Genomic DNA, 19,211 nt, shown 5'->3' with positions numbered 1-19,211 from the left:
GGATGAAACATACAATTCAAGTACTATAAAAACAACAATGTTAAAATGAATTTAAAATTAATTAAAATAGCTTAAAATACAATTAGAAATAGAACAAGGGAGTAAAATAGCCTAAATAATGTTTTTTAGGTTCTTGGATAACCATGGAGATCTTTAAAGGCTCTGCATAGAGGGCTGTCTTAACCTGGCACTGAAAAAATGGCAAATTTAGTGCCAGGCAGAACATAGCACAGAAATGGCAGGACCACCACGGAGAAGGCTCTCCCCCTTGCTGCCACTCTCTGAGCCTCTTGTGGGTCGGCAGTCAAGGGAAGGCCCCAGAGAATAAGCCTAAAAACGTTACCATTTTTCAATTTATTTGTGTGTTTAGATCTGTTGCTTCTCATAAAATTTTCAGGTTTAATAGAGCCTGTCATTCAGGAGTTCTGTTTATTAGAGCTGTATCATAACCAGTGTGGCATGATTAGTACTCCATCATTGGCTGTCATTCTGTTTCCCAACACTATCATTCTATGTACAGAGTGTTTCTAATCTAAATGGGAACTCTCTCTTTCTTATAGCTGCATATCACATGTTTGGGGCCCTTCATCATAGAAGCCAGAGTAAGATCTGTCCCATGGACTGTAAGAAGTGGATCCACAGGAGGTGAGCCACCGCTGATTAAGAAAGTCTGCTTTTTTTTAGTATATATATTTCATATTAGCCAGTTTGCAAATACTGTGAAGGAAGAAATCTACTTTTTCAGATTCTGTTTGTAAAATAACCTATTGCTATATATGCCTTAATTGTAACAATTAAGTAATAAATAATTGTTACTTTTAATAAATATGTAATAATTAACTAATAAATATTGTTATCAGACCTTGCATTTATTACCTGCTGGTGGAAAGCTGTGCTTTAAAGAGAGGGAGAGGGACGCAGGGAGTAGCCACTGAAACAATAGCAGGTAGAGGGAGATATGGCAGTAGGAGGCAGCTGAATCAGTCTGGGGATGGGAAGTACAATGAGGGGTTCATTGAACAGCCACCATTCACTCCTTGATCCAGGGTGAGCATGCTGACCTGTTCCGTATCACAGAGGCATGGCTGACTAAGTCTGGAGTAAATCTTTCCCAGCTTTGCCTACCTGACTTGTAGCAGGCAAGATTTGCGTGGGGGTGGGGAGATGGAGTCACAGTGGTTTATCTCCCTGTGCAGGTACCCCATCCTATGGTCTTCCATTTTCAGTGTGTGCATGTGAAGATGAATGTTCAGTATAGAATAAGGACTCTGTTGGTACATCACCAATCCTGCTGCTCAAGAGTTTACTTTCCAAAGCTTGCTGGGTCATCTTGAGATTGGTGCTGCAGTTCCTTAGCTTATGCTGGGGGACTTCAACTGGCAAGTGCTTCAGAATTCATGGTGTCCATAAGAGTCATAGAACTGTCCCAATTAGTACCTGCCCCCCTCATTCAGCATATCAAATTTTAAATGTGGACTTGTGTGTAGGATGGATGACAGTGATTTGTAGGTGGAAGAACTTTCTACAGCTACATTGTCATGAACAGTTCATTACCTGGAGCAGCTGAGCCTTTGCAGGAGTGGGCAACCAATTAAGATGGTGACCCCAGCTGACTGATGAATTTGGATGGTTTTCTGACAGTTCTTGGTGATCGTCCTGTCACTTTTCAGGCAATTATGTGAACACCTGGTTGATCTTAGATATGGAGGAAAGACCTGGGCAGCTGGCACTAGTGCTTCTGAGTGTCATCCCCACAAAGTGAAGACAGATACGTAACACTCCTGGTTTTCCACAATGCTGTGGACAATGAAAAAAGTGGGACCTGTTTCCAGGAAACTCAGAAAAACTTTGATTGAACATGGGCTGTAGTTTATTTGGAAGCCTACTCTGTGAGGGTGGCACTTTTCTCCCAACTTTTCTCCACAGCATTACCAAACAGAGGTTTTTCAGGCTGTCAGTAGTTTGTTATATTCTGGTGCACAAGAAGAGGAGATTCCATGACAGTTTACAGATGAAAATGATCATATCTGTGCTGATTTGGATGTCGTATTTGGCAATTTTCAAGCCTTGTTATACAGTTATAATGGATACTTCCCAATTCATACAGCACAATGATGTAGACAGGATATCTCTGGAATACTGAAGTCTACTAAAAGTCTGTTGGACCCTTATCTTTTCTGCCAGTTACAAGCAGCCAGTGTGAGGCTGGCTCACTGGATACAGGTACTGGTGACATAATACTTTACTCTGTCCAGTAAAGTATTATCCGTTTTGCCTCAAGGAGGTGCTCATAAGATTTTTGTTTAATAACAAGCAAATGCAAACAGACCCCCCCCCCACAAAGCATTTTGGAAAATTTCCAACTGCTCTTCTGCATTCCATTCTTGAGCAAGTTGCTGCAACATTTCAATCCAGATTCCAGGAAGCTCATTGGGTTCCAAAATTTGACTGCTGTGCACAGTGGAGCAGATGAGAACAAACAAGTTGAAACTGAACCCAAACAAGACAACAATGGTCTGGTTAGTCAAAAGACAGATCAGGGAATAGGGAGAGAGTCAATCTGTGCAGGATGTTGCTGCAAATGCTGAAGACTCAGGCTTACAATTTGCTTCTTTTTTTGAACTTGGTCTTGAAACTGGATGCTAAGATTTGTTGGTGGTCTGAAGTCCATTTGTATGGCTAAGGCTAGTGTACGAACTGTGCCAATTCCTAGGGGTGTTGAATTTGCTTATGAACACATATGCCTGAGGTATGTCCCATTTGGACTATATGGGGCTGCCTCCAAAAAGAACTCAGGAAATTCAACTGGTCCAGCATGCTGTGGACAGAGTGTTGCCGGGCACCAGTTGCAAGGAGCGTGTGACTCTTCGCCACAACAGGTTCACTGGTTATGACTGATAAAGCTCTTGGGGCTAAGCTGCTTGGAAGAATGCCTTCAGCCAATTAAGCCTGCCCTGGTCCCAACATTTTGTTTTAAGAATACCACATTCAGAACTGTATTTGCTGGTGACTCAAAGGAAGGTATTCTTGGTGGCTGCTTCTTGGCTGTGCAGTTCTCTGTCAAGAGAAGTTAGGCACCTTTTCCCTGTTCTGTTGGGAGGCAAGTACTTTTTTATTTAAGTGGGCTCTTGGCTTGTAACTTGATCTGTTGGGTTGGATTTTGTTTTTATTCTATTCATGGCGTGTTTAATTTTTTGTTATTGTTTTAGCAGGTTGCATATGTGATTGTAAGTGGCCTTAAATGCCTTTTTCTTTTCTTTTTTTTCTTTTTGGTAGACCAGCTGGGGCACAATTCAGATCAATCAATCCATAATATAAAGTAAGGACAACGAGTGTTTAATCTGAATGGAAGTTGGGAAGGTTGGTGTGATATTACAGATTTTCTCTCCTTTTCACAGCCTTGCTCTGAGAAGGAAATGTAGGAAGTGCTTTTAGTGGAAAGCAGTGGTCAAACGCATAATGGGTTTCAGCTTAGCCAAGCTCTTAAGATGAGGCAACCTCTAATATTTAATGTACTGCCAGAGGATAATCGAAGTTTTAGCCCACCAGGTCTGGAATATTGGCAGAATGTGCATATTTGTCCAGCATATTTTGGAAACTAAAGGGAACACCCCACTCATTACATACAGATCCTACCAATTCTCAGTGAAAGTCTGTATCAGCTTCTGTCCGAATGAAACTTCCGAAACTGCTGCTAAACTTTATTTTCAGTAGAATGTGATAGCAATCATACATTCGTCACACTGTAAGAGTGAGAATCAGATAACATTATAGTGGTTTATACTTGGTAAGTAAGTGTGATTTCTCTGGGTAGTGGTTCAAGTATAGCTGTCCTTTTCAGTGGTAAGTATGATTCTAATAATTGGATTGCTTGATAGTTATGGAAAAGTTTTTTCCTGATTTTTCTGCAAGCTTTCTAAATCCATGTCACCCTACCTCTCGTTTTTGTAGTGTGGTTGCATACATGGGCTCATTTATAAATGCTTGCAATAATGGTAGCAGCTTCTCTAGGTAGCATCTTCCCTTCCCATATGCTGAAAAGTGAGGTTTTGTTGTTGTTGTTGTTGTATAGTTGTGCCCGACCCATCATGTTCCCATGGACAATACTCCTCCAGGCTCTCCTGCCCTCCACTATCCCTTGGAGTCCACCCAAGCCCACACCCACCGCCCCAGTTATTCCATCTAGCCACCAGATCCTCTGCCATTCCCTTCTCCTTTTGCCGCCAATCATTCCCAGCATCAGGATCTTCTCCAATGAGTTGTTCCTTCTCATTAGATGGCCAAAGTATTTGAGTTTCATCTTCAGTATCTGACCTTCTAAACAGCAGTCTTGCTTCTCCCCAAATATTGTGATCACAAACAAAGACAACAACTGCTTTCATTCACAAGGCTCATGTATTTTGAAAGTTCACCACAGCACTTCAGAAAGGAAGGGTCCTGCATCCAACACAGAATTTGGCATGCTTCAGCCAAATGAAATCAGTGGACTTCAGCATAACAAACTCCTAATTAGCATCTATGCTGCTAGGAGTAAATCTGAAACCTGATTGGTGTGTGCTTTACTAGCCAAGGCATTTTTTAAAGAAGCAAATCACTCTTTTATAAAGGTATTTGTCATGGCTGAAGATTTTGCTGAACTTACTGCATACAAATGGATTGCAGGACTGTTTTCCCCACAAAATCTCTATCATGAGTCCAAGTGGAGATATACAAAGAATGCTGTTACCACATATCAGGAAAAAAAGGGGGAAGGGTACTGTGAGTGTAAAATCATAATTAAACAAGCAAATAGGAGCAGACTGCACTCACAAATTCACTTAGATCAGATCAAAATAGAGTATCTGCTCTGACTTTTCATCATTATTTTAAAAGGAAACAGACAGCAAATCAGATACTGTTGGGAACTGAGTTTTCCCCTTTGAACAAACAGCAGCCACAGTCTATTTTCCTCGCAAATGTTGTTGATTGCTTCCAGTACAAATCACCCAGAACAGATCTCTGAGCATGCACAGAGCAGTTTGTTGAACTCAAGCTAGTGATTACCTCCAGGACCTCTACTTGTGAACATACTTGTGCCTCAACCATTCAGGAGGGATTCTCTGAAGGTGAGCATTTATCCTCTCTGCACACTGCTCATCTAATTACAAACATAGAAACAGAGCAAGTCAGAAGGGGTCTCCCGGGCCATCTAGTCTGACCCCTGGCTCCAGCTGGCTTCGCTCATGACATGCCTACAAAGTGCATGTCCGATTAGGCCTCTTGCCTCTGCTGGTGCCTTGCCATGGAGTTCAGTGGCTGGTTGATTGGTGTCTGGGAGTTATTTATCCCCAGCAGCTCCTCCCACTGGCTGTATATATGGGCCATTACAAGTACTGTCCGCCACAGTGAAGCACTCTTTCTTCCTCCTGTTGCATCCCAGGACCTTGAGCTAAGCCATACACTCAATGAGGCATTTCTCATCCTCAAAATCTGAACCAGCTCATGGGATGCATTTAGTATCCTGTGGGAACACTTGCCCAAGTCCTGCATCCCTCTTGCTCCCAATAGATACTGTGCATACAGGAAGGTGCCATAGCTGATACACTTTAAAGTACTGCATCTCTGAATGCATATATAATTTTCTTCATATAAAATATGTTTAGTATTTTTTTCCTTCTGTCAGCACATTTAATTGCCAGCCGTGCCTTCTTTTCATCTTGATTCAAATGCCAAAATATATCTTTGAAATTTAGTAAGCTGATGGATAACTTGTCCTTCATATTGATGGTCTTTAAATAAATGAAGGTCAAAGGAGTATGGAAAGTATGACTGCAACCAAAATTTCTCCCCAAACATTTTGGATTATTTGTTATAGTTATTTGATTCTCTTCTTTCTGTTTGATATTACATGAATGCTGTCGTGGCATATTGCAACCCAGCTTCAGAATGAAGGACACCTTGAAAGTAGGAGTTTGTAATTCAAATTCTATTCTGTCTGTTCCTTAGGTTCTTTCTGGTTAAAGCATATTGGTGTACATTTTTCAAATGCTGTTGAATGTGTTTTCTTTGGCGCACAAAATCATACTGCAAGTTCAGAAATCTGTGTACTTTGGCTGCTGATTAAGTCCATGTGGAATTTGTCTGGAGGGTACAAGCTAGGTAAATTCTGATTGAAAATGAAATTCAGTAGGGATAAATGCCAGGTCCTCTACCTAGGAAAAGGAAACCCAAGTTCATTGCTACAAGATGGGGAACACTTGATCCAACAATACGGCAAAAGAAAAGGATCATGGAGTTGTTGACGATCACAAGCTAAATATGAGCCAACAAAGTGATTCAGCTGCAAAAAGTGCGTATGCTATTTTGGACTGCATTAACAGAAGTATCACTTCCGAAACATGTGAAGTACTAGTTCCTCTATGCTCAGCACCACTCAGATCACACCTAGAGTACTGTGTCCAAGTCTGGGCACCTACGTTTTAAAGAGATACAGAAAAGCTAGGAAGGGTACAGAGGAGGGCAACAAGGATGATTCAGGTACTGGAGGCAAAGTCCTACGAGAAAAGATTGAGAGAACTAGGCATATTCAGCCTCAAGAAGACTGAGGTGGAATGTGATAGCAATCTACAAGTACCTGAAAAGCAGTCACAACAACAAAGGACAAGATCTTTTCTCTATTATCCCAGAGTGCAGGACGCAGAATAATAGATTTAAGTTACAGAAAGCCAGGTTTGGGTTGAACATCGGGAAGAACTTCCTGACTGTTAGAGCAGCCTACCATTAAAACCAAGGGATGTTAAGGGCTCTCCCACACTATAGATGCAACTGGATGAACATCTTAGTGGGATTGTGTAACTTGGTGTCCTGTACTAATAGGAGGTTGGACCTGATGGCCTTCTTGGTCCCTTTCAGCTCTATATTCTGTGTTTCTAAGAAAATTAAACTGAAACAGATTTCTCATAGATCCTACATTCTATAACTGCACATTTTATTTTGGGAGAAAGAAACCCACTTCCCTAGTAGGTGAACTGAATACACAGGGGAGCAGAAACTCCCTCCATAAAACATCAATTCTTGGCTTTTGTGAACTCTCACTGAGCAGCACTGACCTTTTTCCCATTCCCTTAGCTCTCTCCATTTCATTTGCCATGCCACACAGCCTAATAGGTTTAGGAATACCCTATTTTTCTCCACACAAGTCCATCCTATAGTTTTCACTGCTTCCTGCAACAGCTTTATTTCACATGTGGAATTCCTTAACCAGAAGTAGAGGCCGCTACAGATTTTGCTCTCCCATGGGTCTTGCGATGGATGCAGTTGGAGTTCCTATCTCAAGAATTCTTTTCTCATCAAGGAATAGAATCTTTGCACTGCTTTGTTGTATAGTGCAACTGATTTAATTCTGTAATTGAGCTACCTGGTGGTTATTTTCTGATAGACTGTTCACCTTTTCAGGACACAGATGACCTAGAGCATAAATCTGATTATTCACTTTAAAAACTGAAAATCATAAGAAATTTGCTGAATCAGCAACTGCTTGTTGCCCTGGTCTTCCAGTAACCAATCTGCTTGTTTCTTCATAGCTTCTTGTCACAGCAGAAATAATCTCACATTGCAAGTAAGGCTTCTGCTGAAGATTGAGAATTGGCTTTGTACAGGGTATTGACACGTTTTTAAATTGGATTGCTTGTGTAAGTCAGTATTCTAGTTAAAATATCAACAGCAGAAACAGCATTTCAAGGTGTGTGAAAAAGTAGATAAACCCTAATTAGGTCGACCCAATTTTAAGAACAAACGGGCATATTGCTGAGGGATATTAAGACCATAAAAGTTTCCAGTATTATGTGTGACTAAGGCAGACCTTTTTTATATATAGAAATAGCTATCTATCTGTCTATTGAGATAGATAATAGATAGATAGATAGTCGGAACAGGTACTTTGGTCTGAATCCAGGAACTGGATTCATGTATATATGTTTAGGTAAGCATGCTGTATATACTTCCCATGCTAGAATGTCAGGGTTGGGAGCAACTGGGCAAGCTGTCTGATAAATGCTTATAATAATGCAAGATTATTATTTGTGATGAATCAGGACCACCTTTTCCTCTCAAGTGAGTTTTAGCAGTCCCATAGTAGTTTTATTAATATAAATAGGTACTGTTTTAATTAAAATAAATAAAGCTAAATGATTACTCAAATTAACACTGAATTATTTTACAGCGGTAGCCTTAAACAAATGATAATCTTTCGTATTGGGATTTTTGCCCTCCGTTCTGCATAGGTGTAGCAAACAAAGTTGGAGATCCCTGAACCAGAAGTTAGTCGCTTCTTAGTTTACTTGCCATTCCAAAGGATGATAGCACTCATGTCAACATAATTAAAAGTAGGCAGTTATATTAAAGGTATATTAAGATACCTTTATAAATATAATATAATTTTGAGTATCTAAATCAGCTGCTTTGTTTACACATGTGAGCATTAGAAAAATGTTTTAAAAAACACAAACCAAAAAGTTTTCTGTGAAATGCATATAACAAGATTCCACAGTGCAGTCAGAGTTGCAATTGATGTGCTATATAGTAGAGAACTGCATTTTCTGTGGCAATATACTGTGTTTTGAATGATACTGTCACAAAGAAGTATAATTAGGTTTGCATTATGCTAATTACCAGTCATCTGGAAAGACCCTCAGAAACCTCAACAGGAGACAAAAACATTAATTGGTCAATATAATCAGTAGGATAAAGCTTTTTATATTCTGCTTTGTTTGTGCTCATTGTATGTGTGTTGTGCCCCATCGGTTTTTGACTGGCAGTAGCTACAGTATTTAGTGTTCTGTTTTTCTACTTTTCAGATGTTCCACTTCTTAGAGTGAGACATGGAGAAGAATATTAAACTTGGCTAAATGTGAGTCAAATGACATACAGCATGTTCAAAGCATAGCACTCACTTTTTGCAGTAAGGCTTCTTATTATAAGAAATTAAGGTTTCTACTTGGTTCTGCAATTCAGATGAGAGTGAAAAGATTTTGTTACTGATGGAATAGCCAATGACAGTGGGTAAACGAAACTGTCAAGCCAAGTGAAAAAGCAATGAAGGACATAAAAATATTTTTTTTAATATGTTGATTCTAATCGGATATTAATCTGCAATTGCTCATGCCACAGGCTAATGGCTTCTCTGTGGACTAAACAAGATGCTCTGAGACCTTTTACGAATTCAAACTAACACAACATAACCTTTTCTAAGGAAAAGGAACTCTTTTTGTTAATGCACTCACGCATGCGTACACGCACAAACACTGAAAGTTGTAGGAGTTGAAGAAAAGGCAAAAAGGTACTGAGTGGAAGAGCGTCTTCTGATAGCTAAAATGTTTGGATGAGAGATGCATCCAAAATGCATATGAAAATATTGTATATTGTTTTAATACTATGAAAACTGTATTTAAACAATATACTTGTCCCGTCATGGGCATGCATTAGCCAATTCAGTTGAAGGGGATCTGGCCATCAGATTGTCCTGCAGACTGGCATGGGTTCCTCACATTTGCTCATGCCTCATCATATTATGAGCAGGTGCTTTTGAAAGGAAATCTGATATACTTCCTTGATGTTCATTTCCAAGGGGTTTGCCACAAGGGATGTGGGCAAGTAAAAAGCAGTTAAGTGACAATAGATGCTACTTTTAAAAATGCTGCTGCATCTTTGTAGAAAAAGTACCAGCAAGTCTGTTAGTTCATGAATTTTTCTCATGGCATTGGAAGAAAAGTCACCTATTCCTGCTGGTTCATAAAGTCATCCTAGGGAGTTATGTTCAACAGTGCAGGAATTCTGGAACAAGTTTCCTAATTACTATCAGGAATTACTATCCATATTGTATGCCTGGCAACTCTTAAATCCGTGTACCATCATCTTAATTTTTTGAAAAGGTACTGTGGCAGTAGGGTTTTATGTTTCTCTTACATGGAGACTATCTAATAAACTTACGATAAAATCCCAATCATGAAGAGTTGCCTATACACACACACACACACACACACACTGCTATATAACTTAAATAGTTTATATTTTATCATATAATGAATTTTTCTTTGAGCTGCCTTACTCTGTTCCACAACTATCCATGGCATGCTAAGCATCAGAATTAATGGCTTTTTATTTCTTCAGTGATGTTATATTGTGTCCTTTTTTGTTGGTTGTATTTTTAAACTTAATTTCAAATAAACTAACATTTCATGTGTACATTTTAAAAAGATGTCACATTTTTCAAAAGCAAAACAACATTTTTCCCTATGCAAAACTGAAAATAAGCCTGTGAAGATATTACCACATCAGCAGACAGAGTGATTAATCATTTGTCCCTCATTTATTCATTCCCCATTTATTTGTTTCTTTTCTAGATAGTGCAGCCGGATTACAAGACAGAAAGTGGGAAATGATTAAGTAAAAGTAAACAAAGTTGACTGAATTATAGTTATGGCCTGAGAGTGGTAGCTGTGGAGTCCCCAAAGCACTATTAAATTCATTGTGGGTTTTGAGATGAATTTTCATCTCAGTACTGTTTCAGACTACCATAAACTGCCTGCTTGATATATCAATTATGTTTTCTTACAACTTACTTTTGAAGAAGCTCCAAACTTGCTGGGCTGTTATCGAGTATCACAGGGGTCACAGTATGTTGCAGGGAGAACTCACAAATCCATCCACTCCCTGTCCCTTCAAAACATTTGAAGAAAAACCATGGAAAGTGTTAGGGCACCCTTCCTTCTCTTCCTTTCTGATCTCCCTGTATTTGTTCAGCCCCACTCCCTCACACACATCTGGCTCACGGTTTCTCCCCTTAGCCAATAGACGTGTGTCTTACACCTTCGTCTTCTTGCCTTCCCCTTTCTTCAGCCTCTGCTTCTGCTATTTCTTTTCCTACCTCTTTACCTTACTGCCTCCCCACCCCCCTGATCTCCCCTACTACCTCTTGTTGTTGTTGTTATCACATGCCAGCAAGACCTGTAAGCCTTTTTGAAGATATTTTCAAGTAACAGGTCTATAAGCAGACTTGAGATGTGACATGGGCTGTGTTCACAGGTTACATAAGCCAGACTCATTTTGAGAGCTGCTTTCCCAACAAGCCAGTCATAAGCCGGGCACAAACCCTGGGTTATGACTCCACTTGTTAAGAGCTGAAAAAGAGTTTCTGGTTGAGGCATAACACTCAAGTTCTGCATATGGAGAAAGCCTGACTAGTTTAGCTCTAGTAAGACTGAAGAAGCATTATGCACCTTCACAGTGACTTGCTCATAAGAGGTTCACATGATTTACTGTGACATATGGATGTGGCCAGTATGTGACAATAATAACTGCTGTGTTATTTAGTAGCACAGTGTAAAGATAAGATTTGCTTTGCAGAAAAAGGAGCATGCAAATAAAGCGCTAGACTGCATTGTACAATATGACCAGTTCAACCCACCCATGACCATGGAGTGTGGAAGGCATGTGTGACCTCTGTTCTGAATATGCAGCATGCTGTGTGAATCCAGCCATCATGAGTTGTTTGAGGATTAAACCGCCACCACATTAGTTAGGGTTTACTGTGCTCTTAGTATCAGGCAATCAGTCCTTTGATTGTACACCATTTGCTGGGGGTCGTGGGTGGGGAGATGCTTTTGCACTTATCTCTTTCTTGTGGATTTTCTGTCAGCAGCTCGGATTGCTGCGTAAACAGAATAATGGGCTTGATGGCTTGGTCTGTTCCAGCAGTGCACTTTCTTTGTTCTTAGTTGTATTGTTGGGGGATTGAATAGGCCAGCAAAGGAGAAGAAGGAAAGAAGCATCATTTTAGAAAAATTGATTTTTCTTTCTTTCTGAGCTGCGCAGGGAGCCTTTGGGCTATGGGGTGATACACAAGTATAACAAGCAAATGTTGGCTGAGGGTTCCTTCATCTTGAATACTTCGCAAAACCATCCACCCATGTGGTCTATTGCCAAGGTGGATTCTGATACCGTGACTTGGTCAGTACTCCATATTTCAGGTAGCTGTACTATATAGGTATACTGTATTGGACCCACTTCCATTAGGCTCACACATTCTGATTTCAAGTAACAGTTCATATTTAGAGTAGTAGCAGGAAGTACAATGCTATCTGCAAAATAATGCTTCATGCTTTTGCTGTAAGAAAGCCAGCACTGCATATCCTACTTTTTAGCTGTTCAATATCTCTTAAGAATCAGCATGTTATGCAATATACTTGTAAGTACAACCACACTTCAGAATTTCTTTCCCTATTATGGAAAAGTCTTTTGGGTCAATAAAACATAGCATCATTTATTTTAGCAGCAATAACAAATGGAGAATAGGTAAGATATCTTTTTCTTTAACCTTTCACTTTTGTGATTTAGAATACTTTTTCTTGCAGAAAGTAGTCTGAGCCAAACCATAATATGGAGATTGTTTTACTTGGATTGCATTTGTAATGATGTGCCAGCATGTCAATACTATGACTAGGTAAGCTGTCTGCAAAAAGCAGAGATCTAGTTATGCCTCTGATCACTTTATTTTTTCTGATAGATTGCTGTGTCATTGGTAAACACTAAATATGTAAAATTAGGAGCAGTTTACCATCACAAGGATTGAAATTTTCCCCATCCTCCCAGGGGTTGTTAAAAAACGGAGATATTTCACCCCAACTCTTTTTACGTAATGCCTACAACTTACTTGCCCTGTGCACACAACCATTATGGGGAATCATTTGAAGCGGCCTGCCTCCGTACCTAAAGTTCCTACATAACTTAGGAAAGTTTAATCTACATTTGGGAATTGCTTTGTTAAGGACTTTAATGCTGTAGTGCCAAATGGGAAGTTGGGTGGAACTGGGGAATACCAAATATAAAAAGTACAAAGCAGCATGGTGCATTTTTAGCATAGTCTCTGTTGAATTTTGCTGATGCCCAACTGATAGTGTAGGGATGCAGGTGGCACAGTGGTTTAAACTGCTGTGCTGCTGAGCTGGTTGATCAAAAGGTTGCCAGTTCAAATCTGCACAATGTGGTGAGTTCCCGTTGCTCCGTCCCAGCTCCTGCCAACCTTGCAGTTTGAAAGATGCAAATGCAAGCAGATAAAAAGGTACCACTTCGGTGGGAAGGTAACAGTGTTCTGTGCATCTCGGTGTTTAGTCATGCCGGCCACAGGACCACGGAGACTGTCTGCGGACAAACGCTGGCTCCCTCGGCTAGGAAACGGAGATGAGCACTGCCCCCTGGAGTCAGGCTTTAATGTCAAAGGGAAACCTTTACTTTTTAACTGATTTAGCTTGTTGGTTGCTATATGTATTAGCATGATGATTATTGCAAACACTGTGGTTTGTCCTGTCATCTATCAGCATACTTGCTGCTTCAAAAACTACTATTGATCACCTGAATTACCTGCCACTACCATTCTACCATCGACTTCTGCCAAAAATTCTTTAAAAAAGAAGTACCACCCATTCATATTTGTTCAGGATTACCATAAGAACTAAACAAGAACTCCTGTAATGCTTCACTAGGTAAATAGTGGCATAATCAAGCTTTTTGAGGACTAATAAATTGACAATAACTTTTTCCGCTTGTGATTTTGACCCAGTATTCATCTGTTCATATTGTTTTGATAATTATTTTAATAAGTGAATATAAATAAGAGAGGTTTCTAATGGTGCTTCTGCATTGGAACCACACTCTGGAAGTGGCACTTTCAGCTTACCCTTTAGGAAGTATCTGCAGTGCCTGCAAATGTACTTTAGCAGTATATATTGTTGCATGCATCCTAAGCACTTCTGTAGGTGTTCTTTTGTTTTTTAAGTTGAATAATAAACTTCATATACTGTTGCAAAGGCAAATTATTAAGTAAGACAAAGAAATAGTCGCATAATTTCTGTCTCAATAATGTGTATTTGGAAAATAACACTATTAAACTAATGAAGGTACATTTGAAAATGTTATTAAATAATCAATAATACTTATAGCAACTATAAACAAGAATAACATAAACAGGGAATTAAAGTGACCTTGGATTCAGGTACATTATTATTGTATAGATAATGCTTGATTTTAATTTTTGACTTTAATTTTTATTAATGTAGATAATGGCTTACATAAGCCTTACGCTTGCACTACTAGGTCTCTAAAAATTAATTAGATTTAAAGTAGCTGTTAATGCCTTTGCTAAGATTACATAATTTGGAGACAATGCTATCAAGCTACATTCATTTCATTACATTATGTTTTGAAAATAAAGTGAAATGTGACACTTGGTATTCAATACCTTTCTGCAGTAATAAATATAAGTTAAGCCATGAGTATATCTGATCATTCTTATGGCATGTTTTGGAGATGGTGTGCAGATTGAAGGCACATATTTTAGCCTGAGCCTGTGTATAGTATCATCAGTAGTGGATATTAGCCAGTGGCTTACTTCTTTTTAGTTCAGCCCTCAACATGTTGTTTCGTGGCAAAATAGATAGGATACAATTCACGCCTGCAATTGTGTGAGTGCCTCCTGCCCAGTCAGTAGCTCTATCTGAATCAAGGTCCTGGCTGGAAAAGGAGGGGGTTGGTCGGTCGGTTGGTTGGTCGATTTTCTTGCTATCCCACTTTGAATCTCTCTTTTCGCAGGTGCTATATGGATCATGTTAGACCAAATGTTCCTCAGCTGTAGTTTATTTTTAAAAATTCTGTACGGTGTGCAGCTGCTAATAGCGCAGTCATCACCTCATACTCTTCTTACTGGTGATTATGCATGTGCATACCCATTTTTTCATATTATGCACTTTTAAAATTAAGGTTATCAGGATTAGAAAAAGGAGGACATTGTTTCATGCTTTGTAAGATCTTGTCAACTTAGCTTTTCTTCATTGTGTCATGTTAATTAATGAGAATATATGTTAACTGGAGGAAATTTTGTAAAGTAAAAATAGTTGCAAAGATCAGATGTGTTAGGAAAAGATAATGATAGATGACAGTGACCTAATTTCTGGAAACATCTCCCAGGATAAAATAATCCACTAATTTATAGCTATATAATTAACTGACCAAGAACAAAATCAATCATGTCAAAATCATCAAACGCTGTAACAAATCATGATAACTTTTTGAAGTAGTGCTTTGCATCATTGGATTACATACAGTGAACTCTCCTTATGAATTCAGTAAAACAGATCAAGATGCAAACCTCAAGGCTAATAATTCAAGAAATACCTCATTGTAAAAGTAAATTATAAGCTTTTAGGTAAATGAACTACAGTCTATGGCTGTTATAGATATTGCTTGTAACATTCTGTTTAAGAAATGTACACATATGAGAACTGAAGAAGAACCTAAGAGTTATACTTGCACCCATATCAGAATGTATGATTATATAAAAAGGAGTAACTGGAGTAGAGAACTGAAATTATGAGATCTTTGTCTTCTTCTCAGAATATTTGCCTTTATTTTATATGTTAAGAGTAATGATGCCACATAGCTGGTTTTCTAGTGATACTGCTCCTCGTAGGGTGGGGACATAGGTGGGTGTGCTGTCATTCTCTTCAAATAATATTGGCTCTAAGGCTCCCATGCTCTCTCACAAGAATTCAGACTCCTTGTGGATATGATTTCCCCCATTGCCTGCCTGCTTGTTGGACAGAATTGCACAGGCAGGCATATTAATACCAAACTTACAAATTCTTGGAGGCTCTTGCATGAGGCTTCTCTTCTTCAGATAAATGATATCTGGTGCCAGCACCACTCATGATGGTATGTTGGGCTTTCTATATATTGTAAAATTCCACATAAAATAATATGCATGGAAAACACATATCACCTACAATGAAGAGAGAGAAAAAAAGGTTGCTGAAGGGAACCAGTTTGTGGAAAACTCTCATCATTGTTACATATAACTCCTTATTTTGTACATTAAATTTAAATTTCATTTTTTATTTATTAGATTTATACCCTGCCTTTTTCTTTCTTAAAGAACTCAAAGCAACTTACATAATTCCTGCTCCCAGTCTTGTCTCTACAACAACAACCCTGTGAGGTAGGTTGGGCTGAAAGTCTGTGATGGGCTCAAAGTCACCCAGTTGGCTCTATGGCTGAGCAGGGACTAGATGGCACCCAGATGGCCCAAGTTCCAGCCCTGTGCTCTTAACCACTACACACAATGGCTCTTATGTTGATGGATTCTCAGTAATCTTGTCAGTCTATGACAACACACAGATTTTAATGTTAAAGTGATTAGTGGAACCTTAGAAATATGTAACTTTTATTTTCGGAAAATGTTGCCATTTGAGTTGTCTACACATAAACAGGCCAGTCGTGGGGATAAAGAATACTAAACACAAAAGGAAAATCATATAAGAAATAATTAAAATGAAACATTGATGCAATTCAAAGTGTTATGAGACTGTGTTCCCTTAAATGTTGGTAAGTTTCAGAGCAAGGGGCTAAAAGGGGGGGATAAGTGAGTGAGGTGATTGGTTGGTGACTGGGAAGGTGTGGGCAGAGCTTGGAAGTTTGTGAGGAGAGAGAAATCTGTATAGATACTATACTATTGGTTTGTCAGCAGTTATCAGTCAGTTTGGTCAGTCAGCGGTCTGCAGAACTTGAAGAGGCAGCCTTCTCATTAGAATCTCATATAGTGTTGTGAAGAACATTTAACATGCAAAAGGAATGGGAAGTACAATACTGAAGAGGATTATTTGTGACTAGAGAGAGTCAAAATCTAATATTGTCAAGTATTATGAAGGTTTGAGACAGAGAAGCTGCCAGAAACTTGAGTGCAGAAGGGAAAGATTAAACTGAAATAAATAAAGACGGGTCATAGTTCATTCAGAAGTGAAAGGAGGATCTGTGTGTGAGAAGTCTTTGTGAAGGGAAAGAACCAGATAACTAAGTCAGAAGTTGCTGTTATACATTGTTTTATTCGTTAAGACAATAAATTAATGAAATTTTGAAACCAGTATGCTTATCGTACAAATCAAGTTTTATTTTGTTGATTAACACAGAGTCATAGGCTGTTTGAATACCAGAATTTCATCCTCAGAACCACATAATTCATCGAAGGAGCCTTATAGCTTGTGCACAGTACTGTGGGAAAGGTTAATTAATAAGATTAGATATTGGTGGCAGCATTAGATGCTTGCTAAGAAAAAGCAGGGGAAATATCAAGAAAGTTAAAGCTGCACCATATCCAAATAAAATATAGGAGAGAACTCATGAAAGACATACTTACTAATTTCTCAACAGGAATAAGAGGGAAAGACCAAGTAGGACAAACTGTATAGAAGGATGTTACACTACAAATAGGTTCTTTGAGGGGGTTCTACATATAAGGTGTGGCATCAAAAAAGGAACCTAGCTGGTATTACGAGTACTATAAATGATGATGATACAATTAGGACATGCTAGTGTGAGGTCTGGGATGTGGTGGCTGACAGAAACTTAGAGCAATGCAGAGAGCCAGAGCATAAGGAGTTGTGAGGACGGCTTGTGTTGCTGTGACAGAGAGCAGCAATGCAAAGTGTCTTTTTGTGTTGATTTCTAGAGTCCCAGCTACACCGCACCATTGCGTCTCAGCTGCTCCCTGGTTTTGCAGGCACTTGCAGGGTCTGTCAGACCCTGGTCCTGACAGCTATTGTGAAAACACAGGACATACAGGTGATGTTGAAAAAGCAATGTACTCGTATAAAAAGTTGTATATGTATTCAATTTATATTGGATATGAAGTTGGTACCAGACAGTAAAAGGACTGAATTGTTTGCATAGTGCAGCTCAAAATCTATTGACTTTAAAAAAACACAGAATTGTAACCAAATGCAACATTGAGTTTATTTGAAAGGAAAAAGTATGTGCTGACCTTTAGCCTGTTTCACAAATCCTATTTTTTCTTTGCATGGAGAGGGGGAGCATTTCTGAAAATACACTGAATATGTGAATGTTTTGCCTTTGTTGAAGCTGATCACTGCCACTCTTTCTCTTTCTGCTTCTCCTGCAGTTTTCCAGATTTTGCCCTATTCCTCAGACTTATTCAACTAATCAGGGATGATAGAGTGATATTGAAACAATGCTTTGTAATAAAATAAGTCTGGTTAGATGCTAACATCATTGAAAATAAATGAAGATGATATAAAGTAAAGGAAATGTTTCCTGGACTAATCCTCTGTAGTTTTCCCAAGGGACCTGCTCTTTTTACATTGTTTATAAAATATCTGGACTTGGAACCAAAAGCACACACAGCCTTAAAAATGATGCTAGCCATTACGTTTTCTTTTCTTTTCTTTTCTTTTCTTTTCTTTTTTTTCTTATTTAAAAGCTAGACTAAGTAGGGATCTCACTCTGGATCAGAACCCTAGGATAATGTGTGGTTGGAGCTTTATTTCATTGCAGTCCTGGTCTATATCAGGCATCCCTGCTAAAATACATACTTCTACCAAATAGTTGCAAGTTTATTTTTTAAATTTTTTTTTCTATGCTGTCTATTACTAAAAAAAAGTGTCTGGATGGCTTACAAGGAACAGGAAACCTAGAACAAACCCATATCCATTGCTTTAAAATGATTGACCTGTTAGTGTTGAGAAGTGATGTGATCAAGTTTGCTCATGATAACAAATTATTTAGGGTAGCTAAAATAAAATGAGACAGTAGCTTTTTCTGCAAGACAGTATCTCTAGAATAGGGAAATTAGGGTTAAAATGGTGAATATTGCTCATTCTAAGCAAATGTAAAATAATTTCCAGTGAGAAGAAAAATACTAACCACTTACATGCTGATGGGGATTGAGCTGGCAATGGCCAGCATGCGCCAACATGGTGAATATGTTGGCATGGTATACAATAGATATGAAAAAGGCCAGTTGTATGGATTATTAAAAAAGAAGTTGAAATTAAAACTACCAATGACAGTGCCTTTATACAAATGTAAGGTGTACCACACTTGAAATACATTCTTTTAGCTATTGTACCTCAGAAAGAATTTTGTAGAGCTGGAATGTGAAAAAAGTAAAAATTGTGAAAGCAACTATTCGATGGGGAAGAGCTACAGCATCTGGGGATGTTTAGGGGAAATGTGTAACAGGTGACCTGCTGGATATTTAGACAAAGTGGGCAGAGAGAAGTTTGTGCAAGTCTCTCATAGTATTAGTCCAACGAAGCTGAATGGTGGGAAGTTCAGAGTAGATAAATGGGAGTAGCTCACATAGTGCATAGTTTAAAGAATTTGCTTCACAA

General features: G+C 38.8%; 1 protein-coding gene across 1 annotated transcript in view; it reads left to right on the top strand.

The window, feature by feature from the left end:
• The first annotated feature begins 560 nt into the window (after positions 1-560).
• Positions 561-19,211, top strand: part of CNTN4 (contactin 4) — a 428,771-nt gene continuing 410,120 nt past the window's right edge. The window contains exon 1 of the mRNA XM_044451804.1: positions 561-645. The gene's annotated coding sequence lies outside the window, so the exon portion shown is untranslated. The remainder of the gene's footprint in view (positions 646-19,211) is intronic.

Source organism: Varanus komodoensis, unplaced genomic scaffold, assembly GCF_004798865.1.
Source record: "Varanus komodoensis strain SLA01 unplaced genomic scaffold, ASM479886v1 scaffold6_4, whole genome shotgun sequence".
NCBI classification, from domain to species: domain Eukaryota; kingdom Metazoa; phylum Chordata; class Lepidosauria; order Squamata; family Varanidae; genus Varanus; species Varanus komodoensis.
The sequence above is the reverse complement of the archived record's forward strand: the minus strand, read 5'-3'. Positions and strand labels throughout refer to the sequence as shown.